This window comes from Globicephala melas, chromosome 11 (assembly GCF_963455315.2).
Source record: "Globicephala melas chromosome 11, mGloMel1.2, whole genome shotgun sequence".
In the NCBI taxonomy this organism is placed as follows: domain Eukaryota; kingdom Metazoa; phylum Chordata; class Mammalia; order Artiodactyla; family Delphinidae; genus Globicephala; species Globicephala melas.
In genome coordinates this window covers 77,205,199-77,229,106 of record NC_083324.2, presented here as the reverse complement: position 1 = coordinate 77,229,106, position 23,908 = coordinate 77,205,199, and positions in this window count along the sequence as shown.

Here is a 23,908-nt window from a genome sequence, read left to right as displayed (position 1 = left end):
GAGGGAGTCCGGGAAAAGTCTGGACCTGCCGAAGAGGCAAGAGACTTTTTCTTACCTCTTTGTTTCCTGGTGCGCGAGGAGACGGGATTCAGAGCGCTGCTTAAAGGAGCTCCAGACGGGCGCGAGCTGCGGCTAAAAGCGCGGACCCCAGAGACAGGCATGAGACGCTAAGGCTGCTGCTTCCGCCACAAAGAAGCCTGTGTGTGAGCACAGGTTACTATCCACACCCCGCTTCCGGGGAGCCTGTGCAGCCCGCCACTGCCAGTGTCTCGGGATCCAGGGACAACTTCCCCGGGAGGACGCACGGCGCGCCTCAGGCTCGTGCAACGTCACGCCGGCGTCTGCCGTCGCAGGCCCGCCCCGCACGCAGTGTCCCTCCCTCCCCCCGGGCCTGAGCCAGCGACCGACACGCAGAGGCGCGGCCAAATCCAAAGCTGAGCCCCTGGGAGCTGTGAGAACAAAGAAGAGAAAGGGAAATCTCTCCCAGCTGCCGCAGAAGCAGCGGATTAAAGCTCCACAATCAACTTGATATACCCTGCATCTGTGGAATACATGAAGAGACAACGAATCATCCCAAATTAAGGAGCCGTGTGGATGAAAGGCTCTTGGTGCTGCAGCCAGGAGTCACTGCTGTGCCTCTGAGGTGGGAGAGCCAACTTCAGGACACTGGTCCACAAGAGACCTCCCAGCTCCACATAACATCAAACGGCGAAAATCTCCCAGAGACCTCCATCTCAACACCAGCACCCAGCTTCACTCAACGACCAGCAAGCTACAGTGCTGGACATCCTATCCCAAACAACTAGCAAGATAGGAACACAACCCTACCCATTAGCAGAAAGGCTGCCTAAATTCATAGTAAGTCCACAGACACCCCAACACACACCACCAGACATGGACCTGCCCACCAGAAAGACAGGATCCAGCCGCATCCACCAGAACACAGGCACTAGTCCCCTCCACCAGGAAGCCTACACAACCCACTGAACCAACCTTAGCCACTGGGGACAGACACCAAAAACAACAGGAACTACGAACCTGCAGCCTGCAAAAAGGAGACCCCAAACACAGTAAGATAAGCAAAATGAGAAGACAGAAAAACACACAGCAGATGAAGGAGCAAGATAAAAACCCACCAGACCTAACAAATGAAGAGGAAATAGGCAGTCTACCTGAAAAATAATTCAGAATAATGATAGTAAAGATGATCCAGAATCTTGGAAATACAATAGACAAAATGCAAGAAACATTTAACAAGGACCTAGAAGAACTAAAGATGAAACAGACAATGATGAACAACACAATAAATGACATTAAAAATACTCTAGATGGGATCAATAGCAGAATAACTGAGGCAGAAGAACGGATAAGTGACCTGGAAGATAAAATAGTGGAAATAACTACTGCAGAGCAGACTAAAGAAAAAAGGATGAAGAGAACTGAGGACAGTCTCAGAGACCTCTGGGACAACATTAAACACACCAACATTCGAATTATAGGGGTTCCAGAAGAAGAGAAAAAGAAAGGGACTGAGAAAATATTTGAAGAGATTATAGTTGAAAACTTCCCTAATATGGGAAAGGAAATAGTTAATCAAGTCCAGGAAGCACAGAGAGTCCCATACAGGATAAATCCAAGGAGAAACATGCCAAGACACATATTAATCAAACTGTCAAAAATTAAATACAAAGAAAACATATTAAAAGCAGCAAGGGAAAAACAACAAATCACACAGGGAATCCCCATAAGGTTAACAGCTGATCTTTCAGCAGAAACTCTGCAAGCCAGAAGGAACTGGCAGGACATATTTAAAGTGATGAAAGAGAAAAACCTGCAACCAAGATTACTCTACCCAGCAAGGATCTCATTCAGATTTGATGGAGAAATTAAAACCTTTACAGACAAGCAAAAGCTGAGAGAGTTCAGCACCACCAAACCAGCTTTACAACAAATGCTAAAGGAACTTCTCTAGGCAAGAAACACAAGAGAAGGAAAAGACCTACAATAACGAACCCAAAACATCGTCCTCAATGGTGAAAAAATGAAAGCATTTCCACTAAGATCAGGAACAAGACAAGGTTGCCCACTCTCACCACTATTATTCAACATAGTTTTGGAACTTTTAGCCACGGCAATCAGAGAAGAAAAGGAAATAAAAGGAATCCAAATCAGAAAAGAAGAAGTAAAGCTGTCACTGTTTGCAGATGACATGATACTATACATAGAGAATCCTAAAGATGCTACCAGAAAACTACTAGAGCTAATCAACGAATTTGGTAAAGTAGCAGGATACAAAATTAATGCACAGAAATCTCTGGCATTCCTATACACTAATGATGAAAAACCTGAAAGTGAAATCAAGAAAACACTGCCATTTACCACTGCAACAAAAAGAATAAAATATCTAGGAAAAAACCTACCTAAGGAACAAAAGACCTGTATGCAGAAAATTATAAGATACTGATGAAAGAAATTAAAGATGATACAAATAGATGGAGAGATATACCATGTTCTTGGATTGGAAGAATCAACATTGTGAAAATGACTCTACTACCCAAAGCGAACTACAGGTTCAATGCAATCCCTATCAAACTACCACTGGCATTTTTTACAGAACTAGAACAAAAAAGTTCACAATTTGTATGGAAACACAAAAGGCCCCGAATAGCCAAAGCAATCTTGAGAACGAAAAACGGAGCTGGAGGAATCAGGCTCCCTGACTTCAGACTATACTACAAAGCTACAGTAATCAAGATAGTATGATACTGGCACAAAAACAGAAAGATAGATCAATGGAACAGGATAGAAAGCCCAGAGATAAGCCCACGCATATATGGTCACCTTATCTTTGATAAAGGAGGCAGGAATGTACAGTAGAGAAAGGACAGCCTCTTCAATAAGTGGTGCTGGGAAAACTGGACACGTACATATAAAAGTATGAGATTAGATCACTCCCTAACACCATACACAAAAATAAGCTCAAAATGTATTAAAGACCTAAATGTAAGGCCAGAAACTATCAAACTCTTAGAGGAAAACACAGGCAGAACACTCTATGACATAAATCAAAGCAAGATCCTTTTTGGCCCACCTCCTAGGGAAATGGAAATAAAAACAAAAATAAACAAATGGGACCTAATGAAACTTCAAACTTTTGCACAGCAAAGGAAACCAGAAACAAGACCAAAAGACAACCCTCAGAATGGGAGAAAATATTGGCAAATGAAGCAACTGACAAAGGATTAATCTCCAAAATTTATAAGCAGCTCATACAGCTCAATAACAAAAAAGCAAACAACCCAATCCAAAAATGGGCAGAAGACCTAAATAGGCATTTCTCCAAAAAAGATATACAGACTGCCAACAAACACATGAAAGAATGCTCAACATCATTAATCATTAGAGAAATGCAAATCAAAACTACAGTGAGATATCATCTCACACCAGTCAGAATGGCCATCATCAAAAAATCTAGAAACAATAAATGCTGGAGAGGGTGTGGAGAAAAGAGAACCCTCTTGTACTGTTGGTGGGAATGTAAATTGATACAGCCACTGTGGAGAACAGTATGGAGGTTCCTTAGAAAACTACAAATAGATCTACCATATGACCCAGCAATCCCACTACTGGGCATATACCCTGAGAAAAGCATAATTCTAAAGGAGTTATGTACCAAAATGTTCATTGCAGCTCTATTTACAATAGCCCAGAGATGGAAACAACCTAAGTGTCCATCGTAGGATGAATGGATAAAGAAGATGTGGCACATATATACAATGGAATATTAGTCATAAAAAGAAACGAAAGTGAGCTATTTGTAATGAGGTGGATAGACCTAGAGTCTGTCATACAGAGTGAAGTAAGTCAGAAAGAGAAAGACAAATACCGTATGCTAACACATATATATGGAATTTAAGAAAAAAAATGTCATGAAGAACCTAGGGGTAAGACAGGAATAAAGACACAGACCTGATAAAAAATGGACTTGAGGGTATGGGGGGGGCGGGAAGGGTAAGCTGTGACAAAGCGAGAGAGAGGCATGGACATATATACACTACCAAAGGTAAGGTAGATAGCTAGTGGGAAGCAGCCGCATAGCACAGGGAGATCAGCTCGGTGATTTGTGACTGCCTGGAGGGGTGGGATAGGGAAGGTGGGAGGGAGGGAGATGCAAAAGGGAAGAGATATGGCAACATATGTATATGTATAACTGATTCACTTGTTATAAAGCTGAAACTAACACACCATTGTAAAGCAATTATACTCCAATAAAGATGTTTAAAAAAAAACACACTTGTAGTCATAAATTACTAGAGGCCATGCTGCCCTTACAGACAGGGCTGATCAAAAGTAAACTGAGGGCTTCCCTGGTGGCGCAGTGGTTGAGAGTCCGTCTGCCGATGTAGGGGACACGGGTTCGTGCACCGGTCCGGGAAGATCCCACATGCCGCGGAGCGGCTGTCCCCGTGAGCCATGGCCGCTGAGCCTGCGCGTCCGGAGCCTGTGCTCCGCAATGGGAGAGGCAGCAACAGTAAGAGTCCCGCGTACCGCAAAAAAAAAAAAAAAAAAAAAGTAAACTTAGAGCACAGGGAAGTATACTCAATATTTTGTAATAACATATAAGGGAAAAGAATCTGAATATATGTGTGTGTGTGTGTGTGTGTGTGTATGTATAACTGAATCACTGTGCTGTACACCTGAAACTAATATGACATTGTAAATCAACTATACTCCAAATAATTAAATAAATAACTAAACTGGGAAAACAGGAAAAGAGGTTCAGCTGTTCTTTTGGGATCGTCCTCATGTCTGGTTACTCCCTGGGTCTTTTATGAATTTGTTTCCTTTTTATTTTCTAATCCTCCCATGGCAAGCCTCCATACCCCAGCCACTCTCCTTGTTCCTTGGTCTGAGACTTCATCCTATCCCAGCCTCAGCTCCCTAAACAGATTCTCCTTGCCTCCCACAAGAGAGCTTCAAGCCCCCAGGCAAAGACTCTGTCCTGCTCTCAAGATCCAGGCATTGAGGCACCGTTCATGACCCTGAAAAGCACAGTTCATATTTACTTACAGACCACTGGTCCGTCTTTCCCTCCCTGGTAACTTAATGTCCATTTTAGTGAGGGTTCTTCTGGAGATAATGCCTCTGCTTTTGCAAATTCCCTAAGGTAAGAATTCCAGTAGTATGATAAAGAAGCACCAAGGCGGAGCAGGAGGCCCAGTGTCAGAGTCAAATGATTCCCTTGCATTCCAAATTGCCTCACACTCTGCAGAGAGGCAGAGAGGGGTCTGCCTCAGTGCAGGTACCTAGGAAGACGCTATGAACATGACCTGCTAGGAATGGGAGAGAAAAGATGCTCTTTCTCTCTCTACCAGCGTTGCTGGTGAGGTTAGAGCTTTTGTAGCTTGTCCCTTGGCCCCCCAGACCCTTTCAACACGAGTGGGGTAAATAACCACGTACCACAGCCCCGCTGCTTCAGAGTGCTGCTTTACCTCTACGTGCCATTACCAATCGCAATCATATATATCTCGAAGCCAAGAAGAGGACTTAACATGTGACAGGCTTAACATGGCACTTTACAGAAATCGTTTCTATATTGATAAGTGATTTTCAATACATAAATATAAAAACTGATTGGGAAGCTGATCAAGTTCAATTACCATAAAAATATGGATTAAGTGAACATGAAGACATTTACCTCATGCAATTACTCAATAACTAGTCATATTTTGAGGGCTTTTTATATGCCCAAGGCTTATTTACCTAATCTCAAAACAGCAGATATATGAGATTCCTAACTTTAGACAACATGAAAAAAAGTAAATACACGAATCTCAAGAAATGATTTAGTCTGAAAATCTGATAGATGTAGTATATATTTTACCTATGTTAATTGACTGATCCTAAATCTACTAAGTTTAATACATATTTTCACCTGTATTGTTTGACAGATCACCTGTATTGGTTGATAGATTGCCATTTTTTAAGAACAGGTATACCAGAGAATAGCCCTAACCTTTGATGTTCTTAGCCTACAGGACAAGCCAAGTCCTACTGTACAAAGTTCCTGAGGCATCTCTCTCCAAAACACAGCAGAGGTCAAGGTCAGCCTTGAGCTAATCATGGCTGCTCATATATTCTTCCTAAAAAGTGTTCTGTGCTTTGCCCTAATTTTGGTATCTTAATAGCCCTAAAGTCTAGCCGTGGTTCTGAGCTCTGATCAGGAAATGCAAGGTGTTCAGAAACAAAGTGAAGAAAGACACTATATCCACCCACAGAGGTGATAAGTCATCAGCTATCTTTTCAAGTTCACTAGAAATTCTAATCAGTGCATCTAAATCATTAGGGATCGGTATGCTTATTGTAGGGTTACTTCACAATTTACTCTCCTTCTCTTCACACAAACATGCTAGCCTTTACGGTCAAAAAGACCTGAGTTTGTACCTCAACAAAGTCATTTATTGGATATAGAACCTTAGAAAGGTCATGTAATCTCCATAAACCTTAGTTTCCTTATATGTAAAATGAGGATGATAATAAAAGTTACCTTGCAGACAGAGGATTAAATAAGCATGCTTATTACAGTGTCTGGACAAATACAAATGTTAGCTTTTATAATTATTCAATAGTCAAATTATCCAAACCCTACTCAGCTTCTCTATAGGGGTAGAACTTCCATCTTTCTTGGTGGTAGCAGTATAATCCTCTTCTAAGATTTTTTGCAAAAGTGGACTTTAATAGGTAAGCTCATATTATTTACAGATTTCAACTAGAATATTCTTCCTTCCTTTTCACTCAGCCCACTTTTTTGCTTGCATATTAGGTTCCGAAATTCTGTCCTTTGGGGTTGAATTTTTCCATGCATGATCTCAGACAAAAGGTGATTTTTTTTTAATAATGTCGAATCAAATTCACTCTGTCTACTTTTGAATTAGAAGCAGATGAAAGTAACTTATTTTATTTTTCTGCCTGAAAGAAACGTAAGGCTGTTTCTGTGCTCAGATAATTCACTAATAGCTAAAAGTAGCCAAGAATCTCATCTTCACTCAGGAAGTCTCCTGGCTAATTATGAAAATATTAATTAAGTTAGGGGCAATTGAGAAAAGTTACTTTTGAACCTGCTCAATGTGAGCTGGTATTAAATTACTACTGTATTTGTGTGGCATTAGGTTTCAGAAACATCTGGGAACAGATTCCCATGAAACATAACTATGGGTTTATGATCTTTTTTCTCTAGGAAAAGGCATAGGTATTCTACTGTCAGTCAGCACACATGACCTTTGGAAATTATTCAAAAGTTTAGTATGTCCAAAGCCATTCAAAAATATGTCCCAACTTGGAATATATTATGTATTGGTTTGGGGTTCTGAACATGGTCCATTTGTCCCTCCAGATGCACTGTCTACTATTCCCATCCTGCTCTGTATCCAGGGAGGCTGACCCTTATTAACAGCATCCATGGGTTCATTTGCCCTATGGCTTCTAGCTGTTTTCAGCCAATGGGGAGCATAGATACAAGCTTAGAGAGTGAGAAAAGGGTGAATTTGAGATGTATTCTCTGCTCCCCTCATGCTAGCTTGCAGTGGGTTGGCTGCATCTCTCTACCAACAGCCCCTGTCCTGCTCCTGTTTCCACGTAGCTACTCTACATGGTCCTGGGCAGTCTCTCCCCCACCTCATTCTTTGCCCTTTTAGGCCCTGGGATGTTAATGACTTCCCAATGTGACTAGCTCTGGGGTATGACACACCCCTTAAACTCCACCCAGGCTGTTAAATGAGTCTCTGTATAAAACTTTGTGAAATTATCCATTTTGAGCATGCCACAACATGCTTAGTGTTAAAAAAGCTTTTAAGCCTATTCAGATTCTGTTCCATCTGCCAAGCATCCCATTCCCTGTCTCACCTGCCTGGAGATCATCCATTCATCCCTTGAGACATAACATCAAAGAAGCTCTTCTGCGAAGCCTTCCCTCTGGTTTTCTAGTCAGTGAATGCTGCTCTCCCCTGGGCTAAAGTCTTGAGCCAGGTTGCATGTGTTCAAATCCTGGCTCCACCATTCACTCGTTGTATGACCGGACATAAAATGTGTTGCTTAACTTTCCTGGGGCCTCAAATTTCTCCTTGTAAGGTAGAAACAATAACAAAACAATAACGAAACTCCCTCACAGAATTATTGTGCAAGTGACATTTGTCCATACTTTTCATGTGCTCAGAACACTGCTTGAAACATTTGAATCAATAAACATTATTACTGCAGTCATTGTTATTACTACTGTTAATCTACATCCTTAGGCTCTCTGTGCTATGCATCTTGGTCTCCCCGGCCTTGGCCTAGCACTAGTGGGTTTTCAATAACTGTTTACTAAATCTTGGAAATGAGTCTTGTGGCAAATGTTCTCTTCTCTGGAACGCTTTTCATTTCTCAGGGGACACTCACTGAAACCTGTGTGAGGTGCAGAATTCCATTTTGACTTTTTTATGGAGCTGCATTTGAAGAAAAATGAAGAGCTCAGACACTGGGATTATATATACTTTGGATTCTCTTGGAAACTCTTTCAGGTTAAATAGTTACAACAAGCTAAAGAACACTGAAAAAATGCTTCCAGGATTTCCAGTACACTGTGCTTTAGAAACACATGCAGAATTGAAGCGAATCCAGCATATACAATACTTCTAAGTAACAAACATAGATGAGAATTGGAGAGGACGCCTACCAAAGGCTGTTGGTTTTCCAGAAGCCAAAATTTCAAGAAAATGACTGGTAACCTACTCAATCTGATTTTTTTTTTTAATATCACAAAAAGCCATTGTCTGAAATGATAAAAGCTGAGAGTTACATCCACTCCTTGGAGGTTACTGCTGGTCATGAGCTAGTTTAACAGATAAAACCTGTTCATAGGAAACGAATTTGCTGGGCAACACAACAAACTGATTATTGAGGTGAAAATGAAATGTTCATGTAAGTGAACTATGCACATAAGTTGAAACCAAGTGAGATTCTAAAAATCTATTCTAGAGACTATACTTCATTTCTGGAAGAGTACATGCCCAAACCAACTTTCTGAGGCCTTTTGTATCATGTCTAGACACATCTACCACAACAGCTCTGGTTGTCCAGCCTTTCCTGTGAAAGAAAAATGTTAAATTAGAAAGAGAAAGAAGCAATAGAAGTTAATTAATTATATACTGTTTGCCTACTATTCATGAGGTGATTCACTAGGAACTTGAGATTCATTATTTCATTCATTCATTTTGATCACATTAGCAACAATCTTACAAGCTTCCTTGTTCTTATTCTCATGACACACATGAAGAAACTGAAGCCCAGGGATAAGTCATTTACTCTAGGCCACCCAACTAATAATAAATTCTGCTTTATTTTTTCACCTTTTATATTACTTTTTATTTAATCAGACGTTTTCAACCACAGGCAGTACTTCTTCTGCTGTCCCCAAGGAGCATTTGGAAATGTGTGGAACATTTTTGTTTGTCACACTTTTGTCTGAGTTTTTCCGGTTTTTAGTGTGTGGTCAGGGATGCCACACATCTTGCAGAGCCTGGACAGCTCTGCACGGAGAAATTAGCTTTCCCCAAGTACCTACATACACCTGTTGAAAAATACTAGATCTAAATCTAGAGGTTGGATGATTTCTGCCTATTAACTAACTATTAATTAAAGAATAGTTCATTTGTCTGAGTTTTTGTGGCCTCCCCCGCTGCAGAGCACAGGCTCCGGATGCGCAGGCCCAGCGGCCATGGCTCACGGACCCAGCTGCTCCGCGGCATGTGGGATCCTCCTGGACCGGTGCACGAACCCGTGTCCCCTGCATCGGCAGGCGGACTCTCAACCACTGCGCCACCAGTAAATTTATTTGTTTTTATTTTTGGCTGTGTTGGGTCTTCGTTGCTGCACACGGGCTTTCTCTAGTTGCGGCGAGTGGGGCTACTCTTCGTTGCGGTGCGCGGGCTTCTCATTGTCGTGGCTTCTCTAGTTGCAGAGCATGGGCTCTAGAGTGCAGACTCAGTAGTTGGGGCGCACGGGCTTAGATGCTCCGCGGCATGTGGGATCTTCCCAGATCAGGGATAGAACCTGTGTCCCCTGCATTGGCAGGTGGATTATTAACCACTGTGCCCGTATGAGTTTTATTTTAATCAAATACACCTATCCCAGCCATTATGAATATCTGGATCCAGATGCAGTAACTGAATATTACTCCATCTCAAAGTACAAATATTTGGCCGACTAGACAGCCTGTGCTTACTGATTTTAGATCAAAGTCTGACTTTCTTTGAATTGTTCTAATCAATTGAAAACAAGAAAATCTCATAAAACCTTACATTTGCAGTCACTGTTAGAACTATCCCAATGAGCCTGGGGAGATTGATAAGTTAACATGTTTTCTAACTCTTTAAAAACCTGTCACATTTAAATGCAAACAAATGGTAAATTATCTTGCATAGAAACTACAGTTGGAGGTTTCAGCAAATACATCAGAACCTTCACATCAGAAAATGCCACCCTCCAAAGGCACCCCTCTGAAGTTGATACATGCATCCCCAATAATGTACCCCTATTATTCCAAATAGATCTGTCATTCCTCTCTGCAAATGTTCTCAGAGCCTATGGACATTCTTTCAAATATCTTCCACTGTACTCTCTATGAGGAGCTGTCTGGAGTCAACTCTTATAGTCTAGTTGATTTGATTAAATTAGACAAAAATATATTGCTCATATTATATGACAGGATAGAGATGAACAAGGCAGAAATCTGCAAAAAAGTGGGTAATCCTCTGGCTAGCAATTTTCTTTGTTACAATTTAGGCACCACTGTAATTCTTAAACAGCCCCGTGTACCTAAAAAACCGAAACTGAAGACTCCTTCCAAAATGGAACTCAAAAAAAAAAAAAAAAAAATGTGCCAAATTTCATGAGACTGGATAGAGGATGCTATTTATTTAAACCTCTACCTTCTGGAATATGTCTTTTAGAAATCAATTTTATTATGTTATAGTCACACTTTCTATTTGTATCCATACAATTTGCTTCTTATTTTGGAGTACACATTTTATTCCTGAACCACCCTGCAGAACAAAGTGGTCCCCTCATGAGTTCAGATGAAATGACGTGAACATCGGTGGAGGCATCAAGAACTTGGCGGACTTAGAGATGTGGGGCCGTCGAGTTGAACACTGCCTGGGACTCCAATCTAGAACAGGAAAACTGAGGCCACAAGATGATATAGCATCTCTTTAGTTCATCAACCTGTCATGATCCTTTGTATGAACTTACACTACCAAATAGGGGAAAATACCTCTTAAGTGTCTCCAACGAGACCAGAGAAAAGGTACAGGAAAAGGAGGCAACAAGCCTGTATTCTGGGCTACTCTGTAAACTCCCAGTTGCATAGTTTTGGGCAAATCATTTAATATCTCTGAGCCTAAGAATCCTCATTTGTAAGATAAAGACATTCAGCTAGGTAATACCTATCATTCTTTTCACTTACGTATTGTATTGTTTGAAGGACTCAGAAGAAAAATGATTTCATATAAAAGAAACAAAAGCTAAGAAATTCAGCAGCCTGACTGAAAGAAGCTGGACTGGAGATGCCTTTCAGCTTTGGGAGTCTCAATTCCAAACAGAAATTGATTCATGACATCATAACCTTTACAAATGTGGCCACTCTCTCCTCTTCCCGTATTTTATCTCCACTTCGCTGCTCGCCCTCCAAACAAACTTTGCTATTCATTACAACAGGGGACAGAACTACCCTCAAATGGGGAATTCCCTGGTGGGCCAGTGGTTAGGACTCCTCGTTTCCACTGCAGGAGGCACGGGTTCGATCCCTGATCTGGGAAGATCCCACATGTTGTCGCATGGCGCGGCCAAAAAGAAAAAAAAAGACACCCTAAAAGAACTACTCTCAAATCAACCTAGTTTTATACATTTCCTTCAAAGTTTCCACTTAAGGAGATTCCTTGAATTAAATTAGAAATAAATTCCAGGATGAAATTCCAGAATTCCCCAAACATTCAACCAGGTGGTCCTTCCTTCTGTCTAACGTGTTTGTCCTGTGCCATGATTTTAAGCCCTTTTCCTTGTGTTCTCTGATTCAGTCTAAACAGAAACACCATCAATGTCTCAGCCTTCCTCTCACAGAGAGTTTATGATTCGTTCTATAGGTAAGATTGTCCTTGGGAGGAAACCAGAGGTCACTCTTGCTGTCAAACAAAATCTTTATCAATATTGAAATGAGAACTAATTCGACTTAATCTAAGTTGACAGAGATAAAAAGGGCTCAGTACTGGAATAAATTCACCAATGACATCGGAGTTGGGAGACTACTATAACAAAAATACATCCTCAATCTGAATGTAGTTTTAAAGAATTTGGTCACTCTTTAGAGTACCATAAAAGAAGTAACAATAGTAAGAACGGTAGGCAGTTGTTTTCTATTTATGACTGGAAAGAGTACCATTTCTTCAAATGACGACATTTTATAATCAATTCCTGTTCTGGATGAAAGACACTTTTCTGTTTGGGGATTAACAGAAGTGCACTTAAAGGACCTAACCATTAAAAAAAATAACCAAATTGTTGCATCAGTTTATAAATAATTCTATAGAGTTTATTTTATGTGGTCCTTTTCCAGAACAAAGGCAACAACATCCCCTCACTCCATCGTGGGTGGCTTATTATATTGTTGGCTTGGTTCCATACTGTAAGTAAGGAAATGCTGTTTAATGATAATTGACATTGTTATGGCAAATGTTTTGATTAGTATCATAATCAAGATCTTGGTTACACAATTATCATTATTATTCCTGTTTCAGCTTGATAACAAGATGGGTCACTTAACCATCCCAGAGACCTGTTAACTTAACCATTGATTGCCTGTTGGTAAAAATCGGAATTTCGACAGTATGTGTCAGAACTTAGGCCATGTGGTGGTAGAGTGACCAACTTATCCTAGCTTGCCTGCAAATTTTACAGTTTTAACACAAATTTTCATGTCCTGGGAAATTCGTCAGGTTCAGGCAAACTGGGACAGTGGGTCACCCCAAAGAGCGGAGGGAGGCTGGGGTTTAGGAGTCAGAAAACTGATCTGCTCTGACTCTATTGCTTTCTGTATCTGATGGCATTTTCCTAAGCTTCAGTTTCCCACCTATAATATTTTGCTTAATTTCTCTTTTAAAATCTCTGTATAGTAATACACTTGAGTGTACTGGGAAAGTATAAAGTTACACACGAGTATCAGATCTTTTCCTTTTGTTCTTACGAAGCAGCAGCCTGAACAGTGATCCCCATCTCCCTGAGAGCTGAGCATTGTCATAGCTTCTGTTTAACATCATTAGATACTATGGTTCATTGAGCTGATGCTTGGGGTAAAGTTTTGGTTGTACAGTTGTTAAGCTTACTTAACACCCATAAAAAAGTTATCTTCTCTATTTAAATCTGAGCCATTGTGTGGACTGGGGGAAAGGGTACTGAATTCAGTTCCATCTCTGTGGTGTGTTGTTCGCAGCGTGGCTTGGGATGAATCATCTAACTTTCTTCACTTTAGTGTCTTTGTTTGAAAAATAGAAAACAATTCCTGCATAACACATCTCAAAGTATTGTTTTGATTATGAAATAACATATGTAAAAACTATCAAGTGATACATAGATACAATACAAAAATATTAATATTTATAATAAATATTAAATTTATAAATAATAAATTTATTAATATTTATTATAATGTATTGTAACACTGTATATAAGTCATAGATATCAATTCCAAGATGCATGCTAGGAATTTATCCTCAACCACAATTCCGTAATATTCAATGTTTAGAGTGTTTAGGGAGGAATTATGAGCTTATATGCACATAGAATGATAAAAATGGAAAGAATCTTAGACACCATCTACTCTAACTCTTGAAGTATAGACATGACACTCCAATGTCCTAAAATGCAAAGTGAACTTGCTCTGTTTTCACAGCTAATCAGAGGTGGAGCCACACCTGAACTCCAGTTTCTTGGCTCTGAATTCAAGTCTCTTTTACTTTACCTCTTAACTTATCCTCCCAAGGCCTGACCAGTCAGTGCCTTTGATTTTGTATCTGCAGCTAGTTATTTTGTACATTTTTATTTCATTCTCCTAGAATAATTAATACCTTTCAGTCTAAGAAACCACCAAGACGGTTGTAAAGCACTTAATATACAAAAGGATTGGACATAAATCTTTAATTCTTCAGTCAATAAATGGTTCCTAATACAGAAAGGGTGAAGTGTAAGGCTATGATGATCGGCATCTAGCCAGCCTGTCTGTATCTACACCCATGACTTATTACTATTGTCCTTCTCCAACCCCCTCCTACCTCAATGTCAACAACTCTGATGAAACAGACATGGACTAAGTTGGATGCATAAGCGGGAAAGACAAGGCAGAATATCTACTGCAAAAATGTTTGAAATCTCACTCAGACTGACCTGTAGTTGCAGATGGGAAAGTCTCAAGGGAAACTTCATGAATTTAGAGATGGGGTCTGGCAAGAAGTTATGGTGCAGAGCTGGAGGGGACCATGAAAGAGGAAAGAATAACCGGATGCTTTTCTGAAGATTTAGAATGAAGCCAGCACTTGGGCCTCCACCTGGATGATTATATCCTTGGCACCCTGGTAATGATGGTGATGGTGTTCATCACATAAATGCTCACAGGGCGTGAGGCATGATGCTAAAGGCTTTAAACACAGTGCATGAGGTGAAACTCACGGTAACACTAGAAGGAAGAGAACAGCAGCATCAGCTTCATTTTATTTCAGAGGAAAGCTTGGTTTTAAAACGTAAAGCAATTTGCCCAAGGTTACACATCTATGAAGCAGCAGAAATATGTGTCAAATTCAGCTCTCTTTGACTGCAAACCCCATGTTCTTAATCCCTGTATTTATTGATTTTCACAAGTTATCTTTTAGACAAGGTTTCCCCTCCCTTTAAAACTCAAGTGTCTCCTCAATTTTACTGCTCTTACAGATTCCCGTCTCTCAAGAGCATTTCTTCCACACCTGTGTTGCCATCCATAACCTCTTACAAAACTCAACTGTATTTGTGTTATAATATCAGTTCATACTCTGTCTCTCTAACTCAACTGAGAACGCCTGGAAAACTGGAGCTCTATTTCGTGCTACTTTGCATCTTCTTCCCCGGCCACCAGCTTCAACTCCATAAGTGATAGCTGAGTTGAGCATTTAGACAACACTGTCTTTTAGGCAAAGTTTCTACAAAATATTGTTGTTATTGTTGTTTTCAATGGCAAGCAGACTTTGAAGATGATGAAGCTGCAATCTGACAGTGACAGAAATTAAGAGGCGATAATGATTAGAGATATCTTTTTTCCCCAACCCCATGAGAGCAAATTTAGAAGAACATTCTTGAAGTTTGAAAGGAAGTTCTTCAACTGCAAATAAGGTAACATGTGGAATTCATTATTCCAGTTATTTATATGAGCTGAAGGTAAAAATAGGTGCAGGAAGGGTTTAGATAAATTCAAAGATGAGAACTGCATAACAAATCGTTAGTAGCAAATTAGACTTGTTCATGGCATGTTTATGAAGGAAAACTGTCCTCTTCCCTCTAAAAGGTCCTTTGGTCCCAATATTGTGAGCTGAGTGAGAGGTTAATAGGAATTCATCAGATTTATTCTGGTGCTTCCATTTATATATTTTTTTCACTTTCATACTCGCATTTTGATTGTCTCATCTGCTGAGTAAGAACTGGCACTAGGACTAAGACTTTGAGTTGAATAATGCTGAACCAGCCACAACAGACACTCAGTAAATATCACAGAGCAACAAACTGGATGACAGAAAGCTTGATTACTCTTCTGTGGGTCATGGAGGACACTTTCCAAAACCTGATGGGACTCACATCATTCAACACCAGCGCTATAAATCACTGGAGTTGTTTGTTCAAAATCTCTTGATCAAACTACAGTATTCAAGATGATAAAAAAGAAAATACTGATCTTAGTAACCAAGTTCAGATTGCCAGTACCATGGAATCATTCCTTGAGAATTTCCTAGTATCGACATGATTGGTTCTACCAAAGACACACTAAAGGAAAGACACCATTTTAATTCAGAAGGAAGTAGGGACAAAGCACACTCCTCCTGGGTGGTCCTTCCCAGTTACTTTGTTACTGACTATTGAACAAATTATCCTTAATAACTTATTTATTAGACTTCCATATATGTACTTAGTACAAGCTATTTCATCAAGGAAGGCTCTTGTGTTATGCATCATATTCATTTCTCCAAACATCGTATTATTGCATATAATTTCACTTCCCTCCAGAACTAACAGGAAAGCTGGTTAAGTTGCAATTACCAATACAACTGCAATATAAAATTAGATATGTATTTCCACGGGCTCTTCTCATTTTGTCCAACTCTCTGTGGGCCTGGATAGCACAAGGTTAAAATGCTTAAGATCAAGGTAATCAGATCACCACTAAGTAAGTAAAATGTAGTCGCCTATACAAGGTAATAGTGCTTCACTGGTGAAGAATGAAGAAACCAAACACGTAAGCAGTGCTGCTGCCTGCCACCCCTGTTGAGTTACTAGTAGCAAAAGAAAGAACCCTTGCCCTTGGCACATAAGCTATCAAACTTGAAATAGGTTTTTCCAAAAGTGCAATCTGATCATCCTTGCTGAATGTCTGTAAACTCAGAATTATCACTGGAGTTCCAAGGTGGACTGAGATTTCTAGAAATAAAAGACCCACGAGAACGAGTACATGTGCGCGCGCGCGCACACACGCACGCACACACACACACACACTACTTGGGGATTTTCAGTGCACCCAGAGAAAAGAGCAGCCCATCTGTTTTAACCAGTGACTGATTCTCAAGTACTTACAGAGCCTTTAGGATGTAACCTGCACTGTCCCGGACTCTATGGCAGGAGAGTGATAGTAGTAAAATGGACGGAACCATCCTTAATCCAAAAGGTGCATAGAATTTGAAAGGAAGATAAGACAGGGGGCAATTACTAATAAGGCAATTTGTAACAAATGCTACATTGTGAGACATACAAATTCAATTCAGCAAACTTTTATTGGGTACCTCCTAAGTACAAGTTGTTCTTTCATGTGTCCTAGGGGATAGAAATAGGTTCAGGTCTTTTTGTAAAAAAAAAAAAAAAAGGGAGGAAAATAAGGGAATTAATCTCATTGTAGGCCTATGACGAGGCCCTCTGCTTAGTACTTCAGCCCACGGACTGACTGAACAGGCAGAATTGTTCCCAAGGCAAATCGCAGCATCCCATTTTATAGATGAGGAATCTGAGGTTCAGAGTAACTTATCGAAGATTCTACCTGTTCTAGAGCCACAGTTCTATCTAGGAAGGCCTGTGTGGACCTGTTCCCAGCACTGGACAGCCTCCTTCCAGATTACTGGAACTCGTAAGTCAAGCCAGGGGTTACTGCAGGCTGATCTAGAGCTGGTCTACCGTGATCCATCTCTGGTTCCTCCGCAAAATGAAAAACACAAAGCCAAAGTTGTGAGTTTTTCCAAACCTAAATTGATTAAATTGAAGGGACTCTCCATTTCTATGAAGTTGTTTCCTTCCTCCTTTTTAGATATTAAATGTCCATCAGGAAATGACCAGGTGCCAGTGGATAGTAGCTGTGTCTATTTTGTGAACTCTTTTTTTTTTCCCTAGAAAAGTAAACTCAGAATTGGTACTCTGTGTCAGTTCCTCATGTATTGTTTTGACTTTTTTTTTCCTTTAAAAAATGCTTGAAATCCAAAATCTGGGAAGCACTAATTGAATAGACAATTTTGAAGTCAGTCTGTGTAGAGAGCTTGGTGATAGAAGAAATTCTGGTAAATTTCAGTAGATTTTTAAAAGAAACCCCCACCCAAATTCTGGAAGTGCTGGCTTTAGCTCTATATCATTGCCCAACTCTTCTCCATCCACGTTTTTTTGGATAAATGCTCAAACCACAGGAAAATATCCCATTTTGTGACATCCCTGGAACTTTATCCTGCTTAGACATCTTCCATGTTGTGAAGGATGAGAACAACTTCTATGAAAGCAAGACAAAACTGCTGGTGAAGGGCACCAACAGGAAAGGACTGCTGCTCCTAGTTTATTTTTCTACTTTAAAGGATAAACATAGCCCCATCCACTTCAGTTTGCCTTTCCTGATGATATGAGGCCACAGTGCAGCTCTCAGCTGCCTCCCAATTCAATGTCGACCACTCGCTCAAGCCCCATCTCTTCCAAAACATGTCTCAGGCAGGATGGAGAGAGGAAGCTCGGCATGTCAATAACTGAACAAGAAACGAAACTCATTTTAGCAGCATTCCCTCTATGGGTCTGGCTAACAATAAAGGCAGCAGTGATGCGAACGGTGGTGGTGAGCTGAAGATGAGAAAAGTTTATTGCTCAGCCAGAGAGACAAGAACCGGGACTCTGCTGCCTTCATGTTTTTGATGCCAGTGGCGTGTTTCCTTCTCCCAAACTCAAAGCTTTGGATAGATTTTAACAAGAAGGACAAAGAGTCACAAAATATCCTCTGGCTTGCAGTTGTCAGTTGCCCTGGTCATTCCAGTAGAGTGGCTGCACTAGTGCTCCCAGGTCCCAGCGCTCCTGAAGATGAGGCAACACCCAAGCAATGCAATCCTTTTGTCAGACATCTCACACGTGCAGCAGGCAGAGAGACAAAGGCTCTGGACTGGTTAAGGGAAAAGGGGTTGTTTATCTACCTGTGTTTTCCCCACTCCTAGGACAGTTTCTGGCACCTAGTTGGTATGCAATAGATTCTTAGAATAGAATAAATAAATGGAGAAGTGGAAAGTGTGTTCCATAAATATGCATGGAATAAAGAACTGAATGTACTGTCTTAGCCCGGTGTGTTAACTGATGGTCAAGACTGAGTGAGTGGGGGAACCCTTCCTTCTACACTGTTGGTCGGAATGTAAGTTGGTGCAGCCACTGTGGAAAACAGAATGGAGGTTCCTCAGAAAGCTAAAAATAGAACTACCATATGATCCAGCAATCCCACTCCTGGGCATATATCTAGACAAAACTATAATTCAAAGAAATACATGCAAGTTTTATTAGTTATCTATTTTACATAGAGTAGTGTGTATTTGTCAATCCCAGTCTCCCAATTTATCCCTCCCCTCTCCCTTTTTCCCCCTTGGTAACCATACGTTTGTTTTTTACACTTGTAACTCTATTTCTGTTTTGTAAATAGGTTCATTTGTACCATTTTTTTTAGATTCTACATATAAGCAATATCATAGGATACTTGTCTTTCTCTATCTGACTTATTTCACTCAGTATGATAATCTCTAGGTCCATCCATGTCACTGCAAATGGCATTATTTTGTTCTTTTTTATGGCTGAGTAATATTCCTTTGTATATTTATATCACATCTTCTTTATCCATTCCTTCATCGATGGACATTTAGGTTGCTTCCATGTCCTGGCTATTGTAAATAGTGCTGCTATGAACATTCAGTTACATGACTCTTTTCGAATTATAGTTTTCTCCAGATATATGCCCAGGAGTAGGATAGCGGCTGTTCTCCATAGGGGCTGTACCAATTTACATTCCCACCAGCAGTATAGGAGGGTTCCCTTTTCTCCACACCCTCTTTAGCATTTATTGTTTGTAGACTTTTTGATGATGGCCATTCTGACCAGTGTGAGGTGATATCTCATTGTAGTTTTGATTTGCATTTCTCTAATAATTAGTGATGTTGAACATCCTTTCATGTGCCTCTTGGCCATCTGTATGTCTTCTTTGGAGAAATGTCTATTTAGATCTTCTGCCCATTTTTTGACTGGGTTTTTTTTTTTTTTTGATATTTTGCTGCATGGGCTATTTGTGTATTTTGGAGATTAATCCCTTGTCAGTTGCTTTGTTTGCAAATTTTTCCTCCATTCTTGGGTTGTCTTTTCATTTTGTTTATGATTTCCTTTGTTGTGCAAAAGCTTTTAAGTTTAATTAGGTCCCATTTGTTTATTTTTATTTCCATTACTCTAGGAGGTGGGTCAAAAAAGATCTTGCTGCGATAGCACAGGGAACTCTACTCAATACTCTGTAATGACCTATATGGGAACAGAATCTAAAAAATAGTGGATATATGTATATGTATAACTGACTCACTTTGCTGTACAGCAGAAACTAACACAACATTGTAAATCAACTATAATCCAATAAAAATTAATTTAAAAAATAAAATTAAATAAAATTTTTAAAAAAGATACACGCACCCCTATGTTCATAGCAGCACTATTTACAATAGCAAAGACATGGAAACAATCTAAATGTCCATCGATGAAAGAATGGATAAAGAAGATGTGGTTCATATATACAATGGAATATTACTCAACCATAGAAAAGAATGAAATAATGCCATGTACAGCAACATGGATGGACCTAGAGGTGATCATATTAAGTGAAGTAAGTCAGAAAGAGAAAGACAAATACATATGATGTCACTTATATGTGGAATCTAAAATATGACACAAATGAACCTCTCTATAAAACAGAAACATACTCATGAACATAGAAAACAGACTTGTGGTTGCCAAGGGGGATGGGAGGTGGGGGAGAGATGTACTTGGAATTTAAGATTAGTAGATGCAAACTACTACATATAGAATAGATGGACAATAAGGTCCTACTGTGTAGCACAGGGAACTATATTCAATGTCCTGGGATAAAGCATAATGGAAAAGAATATAAAAAAGAATGTGCATATATATATACATACACACACACACACACACACACACACATATGTATAACTGAGTCACTTTGCTGTACAGCAGAAATTAACACATTGTAAATCAACTATACTTCAAGAAAAAAAAGAAAAAAAAACACGGAGGCAGTGGAAGAGGCCATTGCTTTAAGAAAAGTTACAGTAGTGTCATGATTACTCCATTTTTGTCTATATGCTATCTTTGTTTATCTCTCTCTGCCTCTGTCTGTCATATGTACGTATCTCTCTGTCTCTCTCATCTTTCTTTCTTGCTTACTTTACTATCTCAGGGGCTTGGAGGAGTTACAACAGAAAAGTTGCAGAGGAAGAAAATTTCTAACCCAGTTCTTCCTTTAGCAAACAAAGGATTAGACTCATTTCTGTAATCTGTCTTAGCTTTTCTGCATCTCCTGTGTCTTTCAAATGCCTGGCCTCACCCTTTTCATCCTCTGGCAGCAGGGCCATGGCCTTGTAAGCTCTGATAACTCTCTGCAGCTCCTATCATTTATTCTGTCCCTGGGACTCTCTGGGAGGCCACCAGAAACAGAATACATGGAGGATGGTGAGGGTTTACTCTGGAGGGCTTGCGAAATTGTTGGGCATAAAAGGAAAACTCTAGGCAAAAATCACCCACGTCTTCTATTCAATGAGGCTTGTCATAACAGTCAAAGGACAAAAAGAGCCCTGTTTCATTGGCTCCAGCGTCTTCAATTTGATTTTTTCACATGCCGCTTTTTAGGCTGTTGGTCCAGGTTGTTAAAGAAAGAGGAGGTGCCACAGTTCAGCAACTTCTAATGTGAAAGTGAATGATTTTCCGATTTTCCCCGGCAATGTGACACTCCTTCCTGATTCCCAGGAGCGCACCCTGAAGGTCTGCTTGTGCTTCCCACACCAGCCTCCCACTGACCTGTGACCACATCCATAAGCAGCAGAAACGGTGGCCCCATCACCACAGCCTCAGCGCTCCCACAGGAGGGCACCGCCACCTCCTGCCAGCACGGATCTGAAGCCAGGACCCTGGCTTTCCCACTTGCTCCTGGCAGACTCCCTTCGGATACACATTCTGCATCAGGACTAGCTCCTTTTTTTGTAGCCCAAGTTCCACTCTGTCTGCAGGACCTGCTGCCCTCGAGTGAGCCCCACAGTTTGCTCGAATTGTGAGCACAGCTTCCCTTGAACATCTGCATCCTTCTGCCCATCGTTCAAGCCCCAGATGGAATGCCACCACCTTCATGAAGCCTTGCTCACTTTGCACCAGTGGCAAATGCTCTCTCCTTATTTCCCTTGGTATTTTTTGCTGTGGGCATCAGACAAATGACTTATGTGTGCACAACCTCAATTCTGTCCTGTTTTGTAAAACAGGACACATAATATTAATACATATCAAAAAGGTCATTAAGAGGAAAAACTAAAGTAACATATACGAGCACCTGGCACAGAGTGGGCAACCAATACCTCCTTGTTTCATTTATTCATAGATCACAAATTTTATTTTCCTTTTAGTTCTTTGTGTATGAATCTTATCTGCAATACATCATAAGCTCCCAGAGAGCAGATTCCATCTTATTCATCTTTGTAAATTGCCTAGCACAGTTCTTTGCATTTTGCTTCTCTGAAATGTTTATGTTCAGTGAGTACATTTACCTCTCTGCCTCAGTTTTTTCATCTGTAAAATGGGAGTGAAAATAGCTTAATTATTTCAAAGCATTATTATCGGAATGAATTAAAATGTTACGTGTAAAAACATTTTGACAAATAAAAAGATCAAATGCTAGGCAAGTATGAGTTATTATTTGATATAATATAGGGACAGGAGTGAAGCAACATTACCCAGTTTATCCAGTAGAGGGCAATGACACACGCATGGATATTCAGATTCTCTGTAAGACTCCGAAACCATAAATTAAAAAGGGAGAAATGTTTTGGTATTATGCAAACAAAATAAAGCGATTTTTCTGGATTCAGCTGGGTTTTTCATCTCTTTTACTGTTTGTCTATGCAATTTACCTGTGTAGGAAGGACACTGGGCTTTGTGGGTGTTTCCAATGTGGGTCAGTGACCTGATGTTCTAATTTCTCTATTCGAATTTCCACTCGCCCATGTGCCCAGCATGAGGAATGATTCCAGCCTAGCCAATGGGAAAAGAGTGCTGTTTTCACTAGTTTTATTACCTCGATCCCGAGCAGAAGCATTTCTACTGGGCCGTTGAGGGCTTGGTCCTGGTCTGGAAAGCAGCCCTATAAGTGTTTCCATGCTGGGGGAGGCACCAGAGAACTACTAGGAAGAACAGTGTCGACCATTGTTCCCTTAGCCTGCTTTGGCTCCCCTGAGTCTGCTCTGTGAAGACACTGGATCCATTGATGAGCCGTTGACATTTTCTGAGGACGGGCTAAGTCTCCCAGAGATAAGGGAACGGCAGAGGGTGGTGAGTATACCCACTGCACACGCTTCGACGCACTCCATTCCGAAATTAGCAAGTTTCACACAGAAAGATGGCTTGAAGATGTACACGACAGTGTGGTATTTGCCCCAGAAGAATTCAAACTTTAATACGAGGCAGTCAAATATAACTTAGATTAACAAAATTTGAATGATCCATTGAATACTCTCTGTGTGTCAGGGAGAGACAGATGATACAAAGATGAGACAGGATTCTTACCGTCAAGGAATTCACAGTCTAGACCAGATAATAAATAAACACATGCATATATGGTGATCATAGAAATAACTACAGTCGGGCTTCCCTGGTGGCGCAGTGGTTGAGCGTCCGCCTGCCGATGCAGGGGACACGGGTTCGTGCCCCGGTCTGGGAAGATCCCATATGCTGCGGAACGGCTGGGCCCGTGAGCCATGGCCGCTGAGCCTACGCATCCGGAGCCTGTGCTCCGCAATGGGAGAGGCCACAACAGTGAGAGGCCCGCGTAACGCAAAAAAAAAAAAAAAAAAACAACAAAGAAATAACTACAGTCAGTTATGCTATAATGCTTATTTTCAAAATGGTGAATTTGTTCCAACGATTGTCATATTAGGGAATGATTTGCACATAATGTGAATTTCATATCTGATTATGTGAAATTTCGTTTGCAAGAAACACTAGGTGAGTGCAGAAAAACTGCACTGAGATTAACTGAGTGGTGTAGAAACAT